Genomic DNA, 20,799 nt, shown 5'->3' with positions numbered 1-20,799 from the left:
TTTGCACGTTTACTGTGGATTCTTTGTTGTCCTATGTTGTCTTTTCACAGTAGTCTTCTTGAGAACTAGCCGTAGTCGTGTGTACTTACAGCAAGAGTTGTTGACACATTTTGAAAAGCGGCTCGACACTGCCATCCAAGAGTGAAACGACTAACATGGATCAGTTGCTTTACTTTATTTGCAAGAGACCGGCACCACGCACTAAGGGTAACTTGACACACTGCTGGAGTCATCAGACTCATCTAGAACAATTACCTGAATCATTCTTGCAGTGTTCATGTGACACTTTATCTTGAGTCGTCTGACTCATCTAGAATTGTTAACCGACTCCCTCAGCACAAGTCTTGTAACCCTTTTGAGAGGGTGTAGGCGACTACTACAACAGAGTATGCATGACTATTGTGTGCGGAGTCACGCAAACACCTTTATGGAGCACAGATAGTCTCGGGACTCTCTGCCAAAAGAGAGTTCGGGTGTCTCCCACAAAATGTGTCATATACGTGACGAGTCCAGACTCTTCGAAAAGAGTAAGGGATACTCTTTTTTTTCTTAGTGTGTATCCAGAAGATGGGAGCGTTTGCTTTTGTCTGACCGGACAAGAGTGCACTTAGTGATTGCAAGATGACAGTGCAGCGAGTGAACCGCCGGTTATATATGGCAAGCCCAATTGAAGAGTGTAGGTCAACCACAAGCAGAAAAGTCCAGAGGAACTCCGCACCAATAAGTGGAACACGGACTTCGGCAATAAGAAGATTCGTCTGAACGTCTTTCGCAAGCCGATATGAAGAGTGACAGATACTCTCCTTAGGCCCGTATGTTTCTGCCGTTAAAGGCAGTAACTGGTGGGATTGTGAGGCGTCGGCGGTGGTCCTTGAGCGTAGGAGCGATTGCTCACACCTCTGCACCGGTGTCGATGAGATAACAAACTTTATTGACGTGGTCGGTGATGTGAAATAAGAAGCTGGTGGTTGGGCCTAATGCACTTGCCGCCTTCAGTGCGAGGACGGCACGTTTGCCGCGAACGTGCAAGGCTGGCGGCAATGACGAGTGTGGGCGCCGTACCAGTGGTGGTACCAACAGACGCGATGTTGGGTACTCAGTGAACCGACACGACTGCGGAAGTGGCGGCGGTCGCGTGACACGCTACATTGAAGGTTGGCCTTGAGCAAGTTGATTTCGGCGCTCAAATGGACAAGCTGTATTCGCTGTCGCAACAGGTCGCGCAGGATGGTAGCGTCCAGTGCAGCAGAACGGTCTCCATTGAGATTCTGTATGTGACACAGAAGCTCCGTAGGTTTTCTGTCACCAAACTAAGCTGCGGTAAGCATTTACTAGTCTACGCTGTGTCGACTCGGTTACCCGCCGTATGATTTCTGTATTCAGAACATCGTAGGGGTTTTTAGTAGGTGGAGAGCGGAGAATATCCCTGAAGATGGCGATGATGGGAGGCAGTAGTGCACCGATGACGTGATATAACTTCGCGGTTTGTGCCGCCACGCGGTGCCGTTGATAAAGTGGCATGAAGCTCAGAAATCAGAATTCTTATTCTCTCTGCCAGAATTCGGCTAGCTTGGCGCTGGGGTCGACAGGGTCGGTTGCCGTGGCGTTAGTCGAGGCGTATTCGCAGGTGCACAGCAGTAGAGAGTTAGGCTAAATCCTGTGAAAACACTAGGTGTCTCCCTTTTCAAGAACTACAGGCGTGGTCTGAAATACTCATGTTGAGATGCATTGTCAACAACAACCTTCAAACAGAGAACGCCACTGTTTATGGATCATAAACGTTAGCTTTTTAGATAAAAATTTACGTTCTCCTCAGCACTGAAGTACCGAAGAAACGAATGCTAAATGCAATGAACATTCATAAAATGCAGCCACACAAGGTAGGTTAGTGACAAGAAGTCCTTCATAAACTTTTAGCAAGCCTCCTTCGAAGAGGCCTAAATTACGGGGCCATAGTGTATCAGTCAGCTGCTCCTCGCGTCTTAAAGGTGCTGGTGCTGCCGATCACCTAGGCATCCGCATGGTGATGGAGGCCTTTCAGAAAAGTCCCGTGGAGGGTGTCTGCATTGAAGGTAAAGACTAGTCTCTTCATCTGGAGAGGGCGTGCTCCGATTTCTTATACTTTCTGAAAGTGAACGCAAACCGTGACCAACCCTCTCACGTAACCGTGAATGACTTGACATCTGCAATCCTTTTTATTAATCGGCCTCCAGGTGAAGAACCATTCTATCTTCGCGTGAAGACCCTTTATGAGAAAATGGGCGCTCTATTCCTTGAGCATGCCTTTATGGTCCTAAGGAAGCCATCGTAGCCGTCGAAGTGGGAGCTAATAGAAAGCACCCGTCCACGAAGCACCCGTAGAAGCACCCGTCCACATGCAGGCGTGCTGTATGCAGTGATCGGTCCATCACTCTCGTATTCCGATACACTGAACCTGTAAAAAAGTACGCATACAGATGATACCTTGCACCATAGTTGTTTGTGAAGCATGTGAGGAAATGAAAACTACAGAAAAAATATAGTTAATGATTTTTGAAGCATCGGAAAAGCCTGCATGGGAGCGCTTAAACACAGATACCTTGTACCTTGTAATATTTATTGCTTTATTTGTTCAACATGTACATGTCACCAGCTTGTCGTTATGATCTTGGTATCTCGGCAAAGTGGCATTGATGGTAATATGCTAGCTGACCATATTGCCACATCTGCTGCATTGCAAGCGACGAATATGACCCCACTTGTTCCAGCCATTGAAGCCGAGCCTTTCCTCAGAAAAAACTTAGAAGGCACAGGCGACCCCTATGGTACACTGAAACGAAAAATAAGCTCCAACGATTTTAGTCACCTTGAGTTTTCCGGAACACCAGAGCGAAAACACGACGAGGCATCTCCTATTCAGTCGACTGAAGAGTTGACGCACGTATAGCAGCCGCAGTTTTTAGCTGAGTGCTAACAACTTCTAACTTGTGGTTGATGATACGCCTTATTGTGCTCCATGTCCTTCTAGGTTGATAGGATTAATTTTTATACCACATGCCTCCACACCCTTGCGTTTCTTTTGCCGCTTACACACTTTAGTATATCAAATTGTAACATTTTACTGAGACTGAAACACACGTATCGATAACTATAAATCGCGTTACTAAACCTTTGTAGGGTGAACTTGTGTGCAAAAAGCAAGTAACACTGAGGCGCAATGACAGCGGCCACCACGGTCAGCCATCCTCCAAAATCTGATCTGCGGGTCAAGCGCGACGGCGTTTGTTCACGACTCGTCGAAGGTTGTAGCGGGATCGCTGGCGGTCGCATGCCTTCCGGGAAGTATAACACCAATCGCGTCGTGCATACGATCTGATCATACAAGGTTAAATGAGAACATACACAAAAGATAGAAAGAAGGGTAGCAATCGAGTAAGTTCCTAATCACGCAGGCGCGTCTTCCATTGAGCGGTCACTTGAAGTTGTTAGAGGGTGAAATGGTATTACCGAGAAAAAAATAAATAAGTGCGCGTGTCAATGCCTCTTCCCGTTGTTGCAAACAAGAGAAGAAGAAACTGTAACACATGTTATAATGAAAAATAACAAAGAAACAAAGTCCAAGAGTTTGTTAGCGCCGGTAGAAAGGCTTAAGTTGCACAACATGGATCATTTCAGGCCTTGGGAGGCGCCGCTGTGATTCCCAAATGGCATCTGCAATGGCCTCATTGTGTAGTGCGCCAATTATTCGGATGATGTTCTAGGGTCGGAAATAGCGCCGTAATAGTTTCTAACAAAGTCCTCGTCGGCGTATCGAAGTCCTGACCCAAACACGCTCGCCGGGCTGGCATTACACGTAGCGTCATCGAAGATTGTTGCGCTGGGTTTCGGTCCTCTACTGGTTATTGATGTGCAGGCAGGTGAGCTGTCGGGTTTCTTCGGCACTGGCATGCGGCAGCATGTCGTCAACGCTCGTCTTCGGGTTCCTTCGGAAAACGAGTTGGAACGGCGTTACCTGCGATGTTTCTTGCACTGTCATGTGGTAAGCAATAATTACGTACCGACAGGCGGCATCGGATTTGTGCGCAACGTCGACGTACATTCCTAATTTGTCGGTCAGCAGTGGTCTTGTTCAGGCACTTAGGAAGACTGAAGGTTGAATTGAAAAAAATTAGGCCCATTAGCATGTTTTCGGTTATAAAATAATCACGAAGATGATTTTGAAACGAATCAGAGCAACACCTAATTTCAATCAACCAAGAGAACACACTGGCTTCAGGAAGGGATATGCTATAATGGATCACGTTGATGTTTTCAATGCGGTAATTGTGAAAGCTGGACGATACAAACAACCTGTTTATATGGCTTTCATAGAGTATGAAAACCATTTTATTTAGTACAGATACGAGCAGCCATAGAGCCACTGCGTAATGAAGGAGTACAGGAGGCATACGCGGCCATCTTGGAAAATACCTACAATGTTTCCACCACTACGTTGGTTCTCCACATAAAAAGTAGAAAGTTACCTATCAAGAAAGGGGTCTGGCAAAGAGACACAATCTCACCAATGGTAATCAGTCCGTACTTAGAAGTGTTCAAGCTATATTACACTGAGAAGGCTTAGGAGTGAGGATGAACGGTGAATATCTCGGCAGCGTTGCGTTTGCAGAATACACTGTCCTCTTCAGCAACACAGGGGACCAAATACAACAAACGCATAGATGAATTTAACGGAGAAAGTGTAAAAATGGGATTTAATATTATTATGCAGGAGACAAAGATAATGTTCAATAGCCCGACAACAAATTCCTCACCGCCAGTCAGCCTCTAGAGACAGTACAGGAGCACGTTTATCTAGGTGAGTTACTCACAAGGTAGCGTGATCATGATCAGAAATATTACTGAAAGATAAAAATGGGTTGCAGAGCATACTGCAGGCATTAACAAATCCCACCTAGAAGCTTGCCACTATCGTTCAAAAAAGAAAGATGCTAAATTATTGCATTCTACCGGTGCGAACATATAGGGCAGAAACTTGGAGGTTTAACAAAGAAGGACCAAACAGCCTGAAGACCACGCAAACATCCATGAAACGAATAATCTTAGGCGCAACTTTTGGAGACATGAAGAGAGCAGTGTGAATAAGAGGGCAAACGGTGATAGCCGATGCGGCAGTTGACATTAGGAGAACAATGGTGCTGGGCAGGCTACGTAATGTGTATGGTAGATAAACAGTGAACCATTTGAATGACAAAATAGACGACAAGGGAAGTAAAGAGCAGTACAGGATGGAAGAAAATTAGGTGAGGTAATAAAATAAGAACGCCTACAAGCGCAACTTTGAATCAGATAGCACAAGACAGGTGTAATTGGAGATCACAGGTAGAAAAGCCTTGGTCCTCCAGTGGACACAAGAAAGGCTGATGACGAAACCTTTTAATGAAAAAATCATGGTACCAATAACGCCATCACGTGCTTGCGAAAAAACTGGTTCTTGCGTGCAGATGTTTTGCCCGACTCTAACATTGAGGCTCGTATTTGAAGTATTTCAGCGATACTATGTATTTAAGCGATACTATGAAGAGAAAGGCGAAATAAACGTTTTAGTGTAAAAATTCAGTGCCATTCCACTCTTTGAATGTGGATGACCGGTGAAACTGTGTATGTGGGCTCCTTAATAGCGAGCTGCCTATTTCCGTGCTTCAAAAGCCATATGCATATGCATGGAAGGCGAGGTGCGACTTCTCGCTCCTCCACGGTGTTGAGCCATGGATGATGATGAGACCACGGGGGCATACTTACCTATGTATTGTCGCTATACGTGGTGTGACAGATTTTACTAACGAATCCCGGCACGTAGAGCAGGCACACACCGAAGGCACACGCTGCTTCACCATAGCCAAGGCGATCGTGCGTTGGTCGACGTCCCGCAGTTGCGCAACGGTTGAGAGGTTATTCGAAAACCTCCAGCGGTTACACATAGCACAGGCCAGAAAAAACTGGTTTCCCACGAACTCACTCTAAAACCTGGCCGTTACTCCACTGAATCGTTCCAAATTTGAAGGATTGGGGCCACATCAACAGTTCGCATTTCTTTCCGCCTCCCGGTCCTGGCTCGCAGCAGGCTTAGGGACCACCACCACGGGAGAGCGGAAAGAAAGAAGAGAAGATACACAAGCGGTTGTAACACCGACAACGAGATGGCGGTGTGAACGTAGGCATGGCCGACGAGGGTCAACCCTCATAAAAATGAACTTTCTTCTTTAGAACTCCTCTTTAGAAATTCTTTAGAACTCCTACCAACATTCTATTTACTTTATCGACAGTCTATTAACATTTACATTCTAGTAACATTTGTTCATACACAGTCAAAAGACTTCCTTCTTACTTTTGTATAAAGAATATTTTCAATACACTGTTAACAGACTTTCTTCTTACTTTTCTATAAAGAATATTTTCAATACACTGTTAACAGACTTTCTTCTTACTTTTGTATAAAGAATGTTTTAAATACACCGTTAAAAGACTTCCATCTTACTTTTGTATAAAGAATATTTTCAAAACACTGTTAACAGACTTTCCTCTTACTTTTGTATGAAGAATGTTTTAAATACACCGTTAATAGACTTCCTTCTTACTTTTGTATAAAGAATGTATTTAATACACCGTAAAAGACCTCCTTCTTACTTTTGCACATAGAATATTTTAAGGTCCCCATCAACATGTATTTTTCTAACTTTTATCTCTATAACCACTTCAGTACTGCGTCAGAAGGCTTGTTACTTTTGTGTAAAGAATGTTGTACTATACACCATCGAACTATATTTTTTTGTTTGAAGGACATGTATCCTCAGTACGTCCACAGCTCGTACTGTTTGCCAAAAATATTTAGAATGGGAAGTAACCTGAGAGTTTTTGATAAATTTTCCTAACACACATTAATGCCGATATATGACATACTCAGGAGTCAAGCTCTTTGTTTTAAATCATAGTCCCAATCCAAGTCGATAGCCAATTGTTGACGGAGTGCTCCTCAAATGTTTAAAGAAATGTGTTCGTAAATTGTAAGAACTAATCTTTTAGAGGATCTACTGCACTACGTGAGCGTACGGTGACGTCAGCACACTCCGAGAAAAGTTGCTTGCGCTACACCACCTGACCGGTGTGACAGCGGACTACTGTGCAGGCCGCGCACCAGTTGCAGAGCTTTATCCTTACCTTGGGGCTGGTTAATTAAAGGCCGATTTACGGTTGAGCCATGACGCGTGCGGTCGTGCAGAAAACTGTACATTTCGCCCACTAGTTCACAAATTTTGGCATACACTGGGCTCGCACATGCAGTGTAAACCGAAATGTGTGTACCAGTCTACGAAATGTGCAAATTTTCACCCGACCATATGCGTGCGGGCAGGCGGGTGGTGTGGTGTAAGGCTCGAGCGTAAATTTGCCCTTACCACGCACTGCTATTGCAATGCCACCAATTAGCTTTGCAACGAGATAATTAGGTCAGTGTATTCTGCGATAGAAATAGTACGCCCTAAGCTTGAACGTGTCAGCATAGTAGCGTCACGATACTTGTTAAAAAGAAGAAAAAGAGCCGAAACTCAGGCTAACACGGCACTGGAACGTTGCCGCTCAAATGTCCAAAAGGCTGCAGAATACAACTACTGCTGAGTGAGAGCGGGTATTGACCTGAGAAGCGCACAGGTCGAATAGAAAGAAAAGCTGAACTCTGTGCAAGCAACACTTTTCTGTGAAAAAATAATTAAATTACCCTTACAGTATAAAAAATGTAGCTTTCTACGCGTTCCTATTCGCACGCTTTCGTCCCTGCCTCGTACCGACGGCTTCTGCATATTAAAGGAAATAGGACCTTGCATCAAAGTGAAGGCAAAGTAACTATGTCAGCTGATGTGCTTTATGGCGATGGTAGCTTGCTGTGTGTGAAAACAGATCGAAAAGAAATAATTATGCACTCTTAACATTCAGTGATCTTGCTTCACAACACGCCGACAAAATTTTGAGCTCCGACAAGGGGTCATCATGACATCCGTAATAATGGCATTCCGTATACCAACAGCCAGGATATCAAAGGCCATGCTTTTGCCGTGCTTCGGGCGTCTGAAAACTGCTAACGTCATAGTCGCGACGCTTCGGACATGTATTTGACTATAAAAATAGTACTACAATGTGCTTCACCGCTGGGCGCCAGGGAGCAATGTTTTGTCTTTGAAAGCAGCAAGTGCTAAAGGATGCTCTCGCGCAAAATAGGATAACCACATAATTTACCCAATATGATTTATTTTTCTATGTTTATTACATTTCGAGAAAAAAGTCGGTTTTCAGAACAATAATTGTCTCGAAAGATAAAACTATACAGCCCCTAAATGCCCAACAATATTGAGCCGGCTACCTTCTCAGTTTTTTTTTTCCAACCTTGGCCATGAGGTACATTCCTCCCTCTACGTGCAGTTCCCAGAAAGGGGTGCGTACACAAAGGCCGGCCTCAGCTTTCACCAAGAGGCGAGGAATGTCTAGGTGTGAGTCAACCATCGCAAGCAAGGTAGCGGGGGAGGGGGGGGGCATGTTTCGGCTTAAAGAGGGGCTTTAGTTCCGCGGCGGTCAAGGCGAAGCAGGTGGATGGAATGAATGTCACATGCCTCCCCGCGCATGCGCACAAATTTGACAGTTGGCCGAGTCGAGGCAAAGAGGGAGACCATCGCAATCGCCATCAGTTACTTTGCGACGTCGGCATGGTATGGTCGGAGCTATGTAAGTGTTTCGTGGCGTATTGTAGCAGCAATCTAGCTATTTTTGCTGCTATTTATGCTTATGCTGTGTTGTGGCTAATTCATCGATGCAAGCCAACCAGCAAGGTGTTTGCGAAGCCCACGGTGCTTTCTTCGTTCCGTGATGTGAGCGTTTCTGGAACTTCTCTGCCAGCTCCGATGCAGTGTGTCGTGTGAAGTGATTTAATATTGGCACTGTCCATGTTTTAAACTGCACAAATAGCGAACAGCTGTTCCTCAAGACTGCTATGCGCCGAAGTTTTCTCTATCTCCAAATTATAATAAAAGGTATGTTCTTTTCCATCATTTTTCATAAACATATTATTTTGATGTTATTTTATTTCAGTTTCTAATGCCGCCTTTTGGTAGGTTATTATAGCGCGAACTGTAACGACGTGAAATGTTTTAGGAACGATTTTCTTACCTTTTTCAGCTGCCCCGCGTCATGGGGTTCGCTTGAAGTTGCTATAAACACGAAGCGCACAAATACTTCGGTTTCACAGCGCTCGCAATGACCTAAGGTCTGGTGAATATTGTCTGATCATGAACTCATTTTTTGCTCTTTCCTACTCTGGCTGCACAGGATGAGAAACAGTAAAATATTGAGCGTATAGCTTCACGGTTCGCAATTACATATTTTTCAGTGAACCGGTTCACAATGACATAGGTTGCACTGGATAGACAAGTGCGAATGTGAAAGAAAATCATTCGCACCTATTTAACCACTGCAACCTATGTCATTGTGAACGGGTATTTTTTGACACTGATATTTTGTTTTCGAGTAAGAATAAACGAACACGTCAAATTACAGAAGCGTTCCATATAATAAGGCGTGGTTAAAAATGCATCAGTCAGCCATTGGTTGCTATCACTGACAAAGCATTTGTATTCTTGAATACTGCTTCAAGCTCTGTCATCTGTTTATATCAAAATGGATGACACGTTTTGCACATGCTCGGTGCAGCTAGCTGGCGCTGTTACCTTCATTCCGTCCAAAAATAACCAGCTCTCAGTAAGCGCTCGCGCGTCCACCTTCTCTGCGTCCGTGTCTATTGTGCGCGCTACAAATTTCACGATGAATAAACCATGTAATTAACTTTTTTAGTGAGTAACTCATTTATCCAGGTAATTGGTAGAGAAACCCATTTTGTACATTTTCCTAATTTTAATAACACGTAGTAAATACAACGCAGCAAAGGATATGCATTAAATAATGTTCCCCATCCTTGCCACCTCCTCTGCAAGTAAACAGGGATAACGGTCACAATTTTAGCATTCATGTGAACCTTAAAAAGCTGTTCTATGTATGCGATATGCTAACCTGAACATGATGTTAACACTGACCATCTTGTTTCTGTGCAGGGTTGGTTCATTCTGCAAGCATCCTGGGACATCAGCTTGCATAATCGATGCTTGCTAGAGATTATGCGACAGCTGCCATGCCGTATTCAACTAAGTCATTATTCATTTATTTATTTTTTAATTTCTCTACTACTTCTCTCACAATTCTGTGTAAATATTTTCGTGTGAATAAACTTTTTTTCAGTGCAAACTTGCATTTGTTTTCCATTAACGTGCACCTTCTAGGTTGCATACTGCCTTTTACCAACATGTTCACACATACTGACAAATGTTTACACTATGCTACTAGGTCGTATGTGGGACAAATGTTACTAGGGGAATAGTAAGACGTCAATAGCAAGTACATAAGCACATGTAAGTAAAATATTGCCAGAGTGTTACTAAAGAGCCTAAAGACTTGTGTTGGTTGACGGTTTAGTAGAATGTTTACAGATCATCTATGAACATGCTTCAGTTGAAGTACGGTAGCCAATTCTTGATAGGATACAATTCTTTATAGGATGTTACTAGGGCGTAAAAAGACAAATGTTAATAGGTGATTGGTAGGAAGTTGGCAGAACGCTTACAAACATTGTTCAATTGGAAGAATGTTAATATGGCGTATAAAGAAAGCTTGTTAATAGGGGATTGGTAGGAAGTCAACAGAAAATATATGAACATTTTTCTTTTGAAAGAATGTTAATACGGTGTATAAAGAAAGCTCGTTAATAGGGGGTTGGTAGGAAGTTAACAGAAAATATATGAACATTTCTCTTTTGAAAGAATGTTACTAGAGTGTATAAAGAAACCTTGTTAATAGGGTGTTGGTAGGAAGTTAACAGAAAATATATGAACATTTCTCTTTTGAAAGGATGTTACTAGGGTGTATAAAGACAAATGTTCATAGGAAATTGGTAGGAAGTTTAAAGACATCCTATGAACATGTTTCTATTGAAAGTTGGTGGCCAATTGTTTCTAGGGTGTTACTAGAGTGTTGTTAGGATGTATAAAGACAGCTGGTAGGATTTCAATTGACTGTTGGTAGGTTCTAGTAACAAAAGTCTATAGACTGTCTAAAAAATGTTGCTAGAAATTTTTATAAGGGAAAGTACAGTATTGGTTCTTCTCAGGTGAATATCTGATAGGGGTTGTATTTGGACTTAAGATATCCAAGGTGTTTTTTTTTTGCAGATTGGCGGAATGCTTAAAGCCTGCTTCACCTCCGACACGTGTGGGCTCGGTATTGCACGGTCTACGGGATAGACAGATAGACTTTCAGACAGGGGAATAGGTACACGTATAGGGAGCAATTCTCTACCTACATAGCTCTTGCCGACGGACGCATCCATATAAACCACGTCATAGAAAGATTCGCTGTAAAAATTAGCTCACTATTACGAGACTAAATAATAGGCTATTTTAGTCCAGCTGTATGCAAGTACGTGCTTTAATATGGCGATAGACTAGCGCGGACAAACAGACTCGCGTGGTGCCTTGCAAATGGAGCGAAGTGTCGCGCCACTGCCTTACACACAACGTTGCGGGGAAGACAAGTTGACTCTGTGATCGTACATGCTGTCAGTATCTTGAAAGAAATGACATTTTGCTTGCTGCAAGCTTAGGGAGGAAGAGCTGCCCGAGAGTCTGTAAAGGGAACGATCGATTTTCCGGCTGGCCCACAATGTGAGCGATAAATGCGGTTGCTCTACAGTGGCAGCGGTACAAGTGGAATCGCTGAACCACTCTAATATAGTTGTTTTATCAGAGCAAATCTAATTGCCCATTGTGGAAAAATTGGTCTTTATACTGAGCTGTAGGTATGATACTGAGCATTAGGTATCTGAGCTGTTGGCACTGAGCTGTAGGTATATCAACTTGGTAGATTTAGGTAGTTCAACTAAACAGTCATTTGACTGTGGAGAATAACAAGCTAGGGTTGCGCAACAAATTCCAACCACCATCATCCACGATTTCTGTTGTCGAAGCCATTGATAACTTTTTCACACTCAGCAGGGACGTTTCTGGGCGCGCGTTGAATGGCCAGGCCGGTCTAATGGGCTTTGCTGATCTGTGGTCGCAACCATGAATTTAGGCAATGCATTGTGGAGGAAAAGATTTCGGCGCTGGCGACGCTGACAAAGAGAACGGCCAGTATTTGCAGAAGTATCGGGATTTGAAGGGAGATGTCGCCGTCACACATATTGAGCGCTGCCACCGCAGTTAAAGAGATGTCTACTCTTACAATTTCGGGCTTCCACTTTTCCCGCCTTAGCCGCAGTTAGGGTTGAATAACTCTTGCAGTTATCGGGACATGTACTCCAATGAGTGAGCCATACTGCTGGGCAGTCTCGGTTACTACTTTCGCCTTGTCTTCGGTTGTGATGGTATACAGCTGAGGCGGCACAAAGTGAAAGATCTCGCAAAGTATAAGGTGTCTTCCTTAAGCTTTGATTTGAATTCTGCTAACACATTATCCAGAGTGTATACCGACATCCTGTAGAACTTTCCTGGATCGAGCGCTTGACTGTTAGTCCTGTGTGTCTCTTTGCTATGCGAGGGAGCCGCAGCTCTCTTTAAGCCTGATCCGCAAGTGCGACGGCTTGCCCGTAGATATTGGTGAATACCTCTTCGCAATTTTTACCGTGAGCAGTTCGAAGAGCAATGGTGTCTATCGACCTGTTACGGGCTGCGTGCACACCGACGAACTCCTGGTAGCTACGAATCACTGGGAATATGTGTACCCGCAGGTTCGTCATCAGCAAGAGCGACGTGAAGCGTCCTCGCTTTTGCAGCGCTCTTTAGTTTACTTCAGTTAACGATGGCGTTGAGAGGTTTCCATGGAGGGAAGTGTGTCTTGAAGCTGGATGACACTGTGGTATAGTAAGACCCTCTCGTCTCATAAATGACTTTAAGTTGGTAGCACAATGTGTTTGTCTGCACTAAACTTAATTTCGTGATGCGTTGAAGAAGGAGATTATCGTCTTCATAATTCCTACTAATTCCCAACGGCTTGAACGCGTGATGACTTAGATAAAGAAAAGATCGGTGCGCGGTTAAAGCAAGGGCAATGGTCAGCGTTGGGGCCACACCGCCCAATTTCGTGTTCACCAGCACATAACTCTGGCATCATGACGGTGCAACCATCTTCCGCTTTGCCAACGCAGTTGCGAGCTCGAGTTTTATGCCCTTCAGCATTTTAAAGCCCGTTCACCAAGTACTTTTACTGTCAGAATGGGTTTAGTTACGTTGGTGGCGACAGCATCGCTGTCCCTGCGCAAGTCGACGAATTGAACGAAGTGTTCTCGTACCATGTTCTTGTGTATGTACAGGAGGACAAGACTTAGGGCCCTATAACGTAAAACTATTCCAATATGTTTCTATTCCAATATCCTGACGTCAAATTTGCGTAACCACCAACGCAAGCACCGGGCGGTCACCCGCAGCGTTGTCTGAACAGACCAATCAAACGCTCTCCTCGATCATAGGAGGTCACTTTTGTTTGCTTGAAAAACGAATAAAATTGCCTACACTGAGCTGCTTGTTGTATCTAATTGGCTGAGAAGAAGCGAGGAGAACGCTCAACTGGAGAGGGATTCACTGGGGCAGAGCCAGCGCACTGAAAATCGATAACCGGATGAAGAGGGTGGTGCCGGCGTATGCGATTGGTCGGCTTTCCCTTACTTAGCTTGTGGTGGCTGGTCGAAAATCACGCGGGCATGCAACGGAAGCTTAAGAATGACGCTAAAACTGACCCTCAGCTAAGAAGAGTTGGCAGAATGAGGTGGTAAACGTGCCGAAAAGGCTCGAAAACGTTACACGGCCACGCAAGAAGTTTTATTATACGCAAGTGCACCCATGCTCTACGGCAGGTGCGAGTAGCCAGCGTCTCAGCGATCGGCGGCAGCCATCTTTTATTGCTTTCGGAACGGGGCAGCCTGCGGCTATTCCGAAGAAAATTCAGTTTTGTTCGGCATATTAATGCATCTTTATCGCGTACACGTCACTTTGACGCGGTGAGGTTGTGCGGTTTTGTGACGTCGCGAGACAGGCAGGTGAAGTGGGTGCAGCCCGAAAACATTTTACCAATATCCGAGGGCTAATGGCGAAAAGGGGTTAAATCAGAAATAACTGTTTTTCTTTTTTCTGTCAAATTATGCACAATCAGTGAGTACACATCATATCAGATGGGGAGGTATCGCGGTTTTCGTGACATCGCGTGACAGACACGTGAAGTGGGCGTGGTCGAAAAAAGTTTTTGACCAATTGTGGAGGGCTGATAGCAAAAATGGAATAGAAAAGTTTGGAATAGTTTTACGTTATAGCGCCCTTAGCTGCGATGCGTGAGATACATCGGCTGTTTTATCGAACAGGATGTTTCAGGCACCTGACCCGTGCACCCACTGAATAAGCATTGCAAAGACCTCGTCTCCACAGCAATTCAGCAGTCCGTTCTGGCTGGTCTCTCAGATAAAGTGCCCTGCACGAGTTGTTGGGCTGACAAGGTGCTTCTGAAGTTCAGTGCCCCCGATCGGTTCTCGGAAGCTCAAGATCTCGCGGAATTTGCCCTTATTCGAAGTCAGTGCGTCCTCATTTGACCTCAAAAGAAGTGTTCCGTTGTGGTGCCCACGAACTGGAATATTTTGATGCCTTAGAAATATGATCGACTTGATGGTTGCAAACTGGATGTTTCGGTTGTTGTTCACCTAATGTAGACGCTGAATGCAGATTTGGTTGACCACATCTTTCTCACGCGCATGGGCACAAGCGAGTGAGTACTCCCTGTCTTGTTTTCATCGCGTAAAGAATGATCACCATGTTTTCCCAGCAGTTTCGCAAAGGACATCAGTGGCATGGTGAGCAGTTTTTGAAGGGGACATTTTTTCTGGTTTTCGCCCTATGTACCAATTATGAACAAGGCCCAGTACTTGCATTAAGGATCCCTACGAAAATTGCAATGCACAAGCAACTTGAATTTCTTCAAGTTCAACTGACCTACGTATCGCTCATTATTCTCCTCGTTTTTCGTGTGAACTTAGTAAGTAAATCTAATTATCCGAACGACTACAGTGCGTTTCCAATAAATGCCAAGTAGAGTAGTCATTGACATCTCCACCAAGCAACTTTCCGCAGTTGCATTGAGCTGGCGAGTTTCTACGAGCAGGTGCTCATGGATATCACGTCCAATCTGTCCATATGATGTTCGATATTTTCGTTGCATGCAGATGCAGGGTGCGAACATTCGCCTTGAAAATGCAGCGATAAGCTACACGAAGCCAACCCGGGAGGAACAGAGATATTCGTGTTTTTGTCGACAGATGGCAGCGTTGGGAAAATTGCTGATGGCATGGTTTTCCATTGCCTTTGACTACTGATTCTAGGGATTTCTTGGGTGCAGGAGTAAACACCTCATCGAGTTTGTGCGAACTTGCTCTGTCGCTCCTTCAAAGGAAGATGCGCATATTTCAACTGACGTATGCATTACTGGTGTCATAGCATAAATAATTTTCGTATTCCATGCACTTTATTGAACCATACGTTACAAAGGAGGTTACATGGTTACGTTGCCTTATTGGTTTGCCGCAAACGTAAGAGTGGCTTAAAAATGAGCGGCAGTAGGAGGGACAACGGTGGCAACAATTTGCCGTTCGAAGAGCGCTTAACCTATGTTTTAGAAAAGAGTATGACGGATCGCAGTACTGATGCGCGGCAACCATGACTCGAGCTTATAGATGCATGCGACTAAACTACTCGTCTACAGCGTCCCACGACTCCTAACCGATACGTTTCGGCTTTCCAAGTTGTGACGGGAATTTGCATGACTGTGTTTCAAAAATCGCTTTTCGGATTAGTGTTATGCAATGTGTGGAATGTCCAGATATGCATCAATCTAAATCTGAGTCTCGGAAATACATACACTGTAGCGACTATTACGAGAGCAGCTGTAGTTTTGATGCTCCTTTGTCGCGTAAATCGAGTAAACATTTTCGCCGTTTCCATAGACTTCCATTGCTGAATGCTTAACCAATCGTGGAACAAAAGTAAACCGTCCCACAGCATAATTACTGCATTTGTCTCGTGTGCCTGCTCTTCTAGATCCTGTCTGTCACCTTCTTGTTTTCAATTACTGCCATGTACTTTTAATTATTATAGAAAAAACATGCTCGTACAATTGAAAACACCTCAGTTGCGCGCCGCGGCCGCCTGTAGCCCTAGTTGGTACAGGGCCCTTTTTGAAAAGGAACACGCGAGCGTGGTGCTCTGCGGAGGCTGTTGAGCGCTCCAGCAGCAGGCAGCAAGAAGAAGGAAGGAAGGAAGGAAGGAAGGAAGGAAGGAAGGAAGGAATAAAGAAAGAAAGAAAGAAAGAAAGAAAGGAAGGAAGGAAGGAAGGAAGGAAGGAAGGAAGGAAGGAAGGATGCATGGATGGATGGACGGACGGACGGACGGACGGACGGACGGACGGACGGACGGACGGACGGACGGACGGACGGATGGATGGATGGATGGACGGACGGACGGACGGACGGACGGACGGACGGATGGACGGACGGATGGATGGATGGATGGATGGATGGATGGATGGATGGATGGATGGATGGATGGATGGATGGATGGATGGATGGACGGACGGACGGACGGACGGACGGACGGACGGACGGACGGACGGACGGACGGACGGACGGATGGATGGATGGATGGATGGATGGATGGATGTGAGCGCCCACTTTGGAACGGGGCGGTGGGTTGCGCCACCAAGCTCTTGCTATTATACTGCCTAATTTCCTACCTAGGTTAAAAAGAAAAGAACACTGTGAACTTCCACAACCAAATTTTCTGACCCCCAATTGCGAACTTTGCTTTTGTACGTCTTCGTTTTTTGCCGTTTCCCCACTTTTCTTGCACCAGTCTTCCAGTCGCCTCTTGCTGATCTCTATTGCGCACATGTTTACTTTTCCACTGCTCTCGCTGAACCCAAGCGCATGACGGAGACCAGTGGTGCCTAAATCGGCTGCAGGGAAGACGTCTCCACATTCTAATACAATATGCTCCCTTCTTTCCTGAGCTTTACCAGAGAAAGAACATGCTTCTTCTTCCTTCTTATATCTCGTTTTATAGGTTCGTGTTTTAAGGCGTCCCGATCTCCCTTCGAAAAGTAATGAGCTTTCCTTTCAGTTATCATAAATTGTTTCTTTCCTGATTCGTTTCTTCCTCTTAAGTAGTTACTTATGGAAGGTTTCTCTTCCATTGCTGCCACCCATGAGATTATTTCAGCCTCTCTGACTTTCCGCTTCACATTCTTTGTTGCTGTGTTGCCCACCCTACAGGCTTCGTACTTGTTAGTAAGCTTCCTAGATCTTTTCCTCCACTGTGAATCAATGTTTTTGCTGTACAGATACCTCAGCACTCTCGCAGCCCATTCACTTTCTTCCATATTCCTCAGTCGTTCTTCATGATCAATTTTACTGCGAGCTTCCCTCCCCTCAAAACTTGTCCAGCCCATATCACCCTGCACAGCTTCATTTGTAGTCTTCCCGCGAGCGCCCAATGCGAGGCGACCCACTGACCTTTGTCTCCCATCGGGTCCTGATTTAAAGCAAACAACCGCATTTCCAAAAGTAAGTACTGGCATTATTACACCTTCCTACATACCTCGGAGAACCTCGTACCTATTGTAACCACATAGCGCTCTGCTTTATTATAGCTGAATTTCTCTTCCCCTTTACTGTTATGTTTTTTTCCTGTGTTTCCATATATCTATTGCCTTCGTTTATCCATATTCCAAGGTACTTATATTCTGTTACCCGAGGTATTTGCTGGCCCTGTATCACCACTGTCTTTTTACTATCTTCATTGAATACAGTAACACCTGATTTTCTCACACTAAATTTCAAACCTAAATTGTTGCATTCCTGATATTGCTTCCCTCCAGCTCACTCTCCATCGTCACCATGTATATTATAAAAAGCAGTGGGGATAAAGCGCACCCTTGCCTCAGTCCCTTGTTGATATCAACTCTCTCCTCGTTCCTCATCTCTTGCCATTCAACGCAAAAGGTATTTTTAGGTGTATCTCTTTCAAAAGCTGTACACAATCGTCACTTCAGCGTTCCCCTTTCAGAATACCCCACTAAATGCTGCGGTTTAAGTTGCCATACGCTCCTGTAATGCCTAAAAAGACCACACATACTGGTCTGCTTTCTACTCTTGATACTTCAATGCATTGAGAAAGAACAAATTAGTTATCACCCAAGCGCCACCTAGTCTGAAGCCATTCTGAAGTTCTCCCGAAATGCCGTTATTCTCTGCCGATGCTTGCAGCTTTAATTTCATATCCTGCATTGCTAGCCTGTATATTACCGATGCAATGGTCAACGTTCTATACGAGCTAATTCCATCTTTCTCTCCTTTACCTTTATAAATAAAATTCATTTTTCTTTGTCGCCAATGTCTGGTGTTCGCCTGTCTTTCAGACTTCTTTCTGCTGCTTTAAACAGAACTTCCTTATTTTTTGGTCCTAGTGTAATAATAAGCCTTAACGGGAACCTCGTCTAGGTCTGTGGCTGTGCGCTTAGAAATTTTCTCTTCGCCTTTATTCCAGTTGAAATTTGTCAGCCCCAGCTCCTTTTCCTCCTGAGTCTCTTTCATTGTCTTTTCCTTGAATATAACCTCTCATTGCCTTCGAAAGATTCGGCTGTTACTTTTCGGATGTAATTTATTGCCGCTTCCCCTTCCAATTTGTTTCTATCTTCGTCTAGGATATCTTGTATTGTTGTAGACTTCGTGCCTAATAATTTTATGTGGTTCCAAAATGGCCTTCTTTTTCTCACGTATTTCTGACAACCAACGTTCACTTTCACCTTTTATCTTGGCTTGCACCAGTATATCGCACTTACTCGCTACTTCATCCTGCGGCCACTGCGCCTTCTTTGCCTGCCTGTACTCTCGAGATTATTTATGTCGTTCGATGATCGCTTCTCGTATCTCCCTGTTCCCCCAGCTTTGCGGTTTCTTTTTTCCTTTCTAACGAACATGTTGTTTCTCTTTCTGTATTTCTGTCGTTATTACACTTCGAAGCTCACTATATTCGTACTGTTTATTTAGCCATTTGCCAAGTTCTTTCTCGACTTAAGTGATGATATTTGTTATTTGTTCAGCATTCAAATTTGTAGTGGCCATTTTGCACTCGTTGCTCTCTTTCCCATCTACATATCCCAGTAACGTAACCCCCAGCCAATTAACGCCCAGCCAATGATAACCAAAGATTCTCTTGGCATTTTGAATTTACTCTTTTTCATTTGGCTCCCTGGTGGATGAGCATTCCGATTCCCCCTTCCTTTCTTTCCGACTTAGTTTTGTTGCACCCTTCCCAAACATAATTCTTAATCACTGACGGCTCTTCCGAGTCTCTAAGGTGCGCTTCTGTACCGCATACAGTGCTACTTATTCTCGTTTAACTGCTCCTCAATCTCTGCCCACTTTTTCCTTTCTTCTTCCGCCCTGTCTGTTTGTGTAGCCTATTGCATGACGAGCTCTTTCTTGGTTTCCTGCTTTTCTGCTATTGGCAGCGATGTAATACTGAGGTTCCCTTACAGGAACTTCTTGCTTACTACCTATTCTGGCCTTCTGAGCGCCAGTGGACACCCTAGAAAAGCAACAGCGCGACCAGCAAGTCGCCAGCCCACTTCTCGTGCAAGCCTGTAATTGCAGTGGATCCCTTCTCGTTTAAAACCACCACACCTTCTCTCTTCACTGTTTACTTTGAGAACCTCGAAGCCTTTCTCTCCACTCATTTTCCATATCGCCTCATCAGCAGCCACTACGGCTTTTTGTACGTGACTGTCACGTAGAGGCACCTCCGGCACCGTACACACCACAATCTGCACCTGATGCGACAGCTCACGCAATTTGTCCACCCCCTCGGCCAAGCGCTGGGCTAGTCCTGTTCCCTTCCTGTTTAGGATGGCATTTAGCCCACCTGCTACTACTACAAGGTTGCGCACGTGGACATTTTCCGTGAGCTTTCCTTTTGCTCGCTTCATGACAGAACTCTGCGTCCATCCCTGAAACGTCCCTATCGCCACTCTATTATCGCTTTTCACCCTGTCCACAATTGCTTCTGAGCACTTAGCCCGGTTTGAGTCGTCGGCGATAATCACCGTTTCACTCTCTCCTACATCTCCCTGCTTCCTTTTGTCATTTTCTGCATGATTCGGATTTGACAAGGGGCATTGACCCACGCGCTCCTGCTTTTTCCACGTGGCGGCCTCAAGGTAAGTGGCGCTCTTTCCAGCTGAGCCCTCACCGCGTTGCAGGCATTCCACGTGCTTTGCTGGTGCTCCCTTTCGTCTCACGTAGGGGGACTGCGTTCCTTTGTCACGACCATTCTCGTTCACAATAGCAGCCCTGTTCAGCTTTTCCTCGGCTGCCTCAAGTGTTTTTCCACTTCCTTCCGTGCATACCACCTTCTATTTAGCTCATTTTTGAGCTCTTCCACCAAGTTGACAAGCTCGTCCTGGAAAGCCTCCGTTTTCTTCAGCCTAGCATCGACATCACAGTGTGTTCCCATTGACTCGATACCTTCTCTATTATCATCCGTCCCATCAACCTGCCTTGAGTGACCCCCAGCACACTGCCCCCTTTCCCGGCTTTCTTGCCGTGTATTGCACGGCTTTTTGAACGCAAATGCTATAGTACTC

General features: G+C 44.8%; 1 protein-coding gene across 1 annotated transcript in view; it reads right to left on the bottom strand.

Annotated features, from left to right (window-relative positions):
- Positions 1–2,280: 2,280 nt before the first annotated feature.
- The window catches only part of LOC135912772 (carbonic anhydrase 2-like), an 81,826-nt gene continuing 63,307 nt past the window's right edge, over positions 2,281–20,799 (bottom strand). Inside the window, exon 8 of the mRNA XM_065445308.1 lies at positions 2,281–2,434. The gene's annotated coding sequence lies outside the window, so the exon portion shown is untranslated. The remainder of the gene's footprint in view (positions 2,435–20,799) is intronic.

Source organism: Dermacentor albipictus, chromosome 2, assembly GCF_038994185.2.
Source record: "Dermacentor albipictus isolate Rhodes 1998 colony chromosome 2, USDA_Dalb.pri_finalv2, whole genome shotgun sequence".
In the NCBI taxonomy this organism is placed as follows: domain Eukaryota; kingdom Metazoa; phylum Arthropoda; class Arachnida; order Ixodida; family Ixodidae; genus Dermacentor; species Dermacentor albipictus.
The sequence above is the reverse complement of the archived record's forward strand: the minus strand, read 5'-3'. Positions and strand labels throughout refer to the sequence as shown.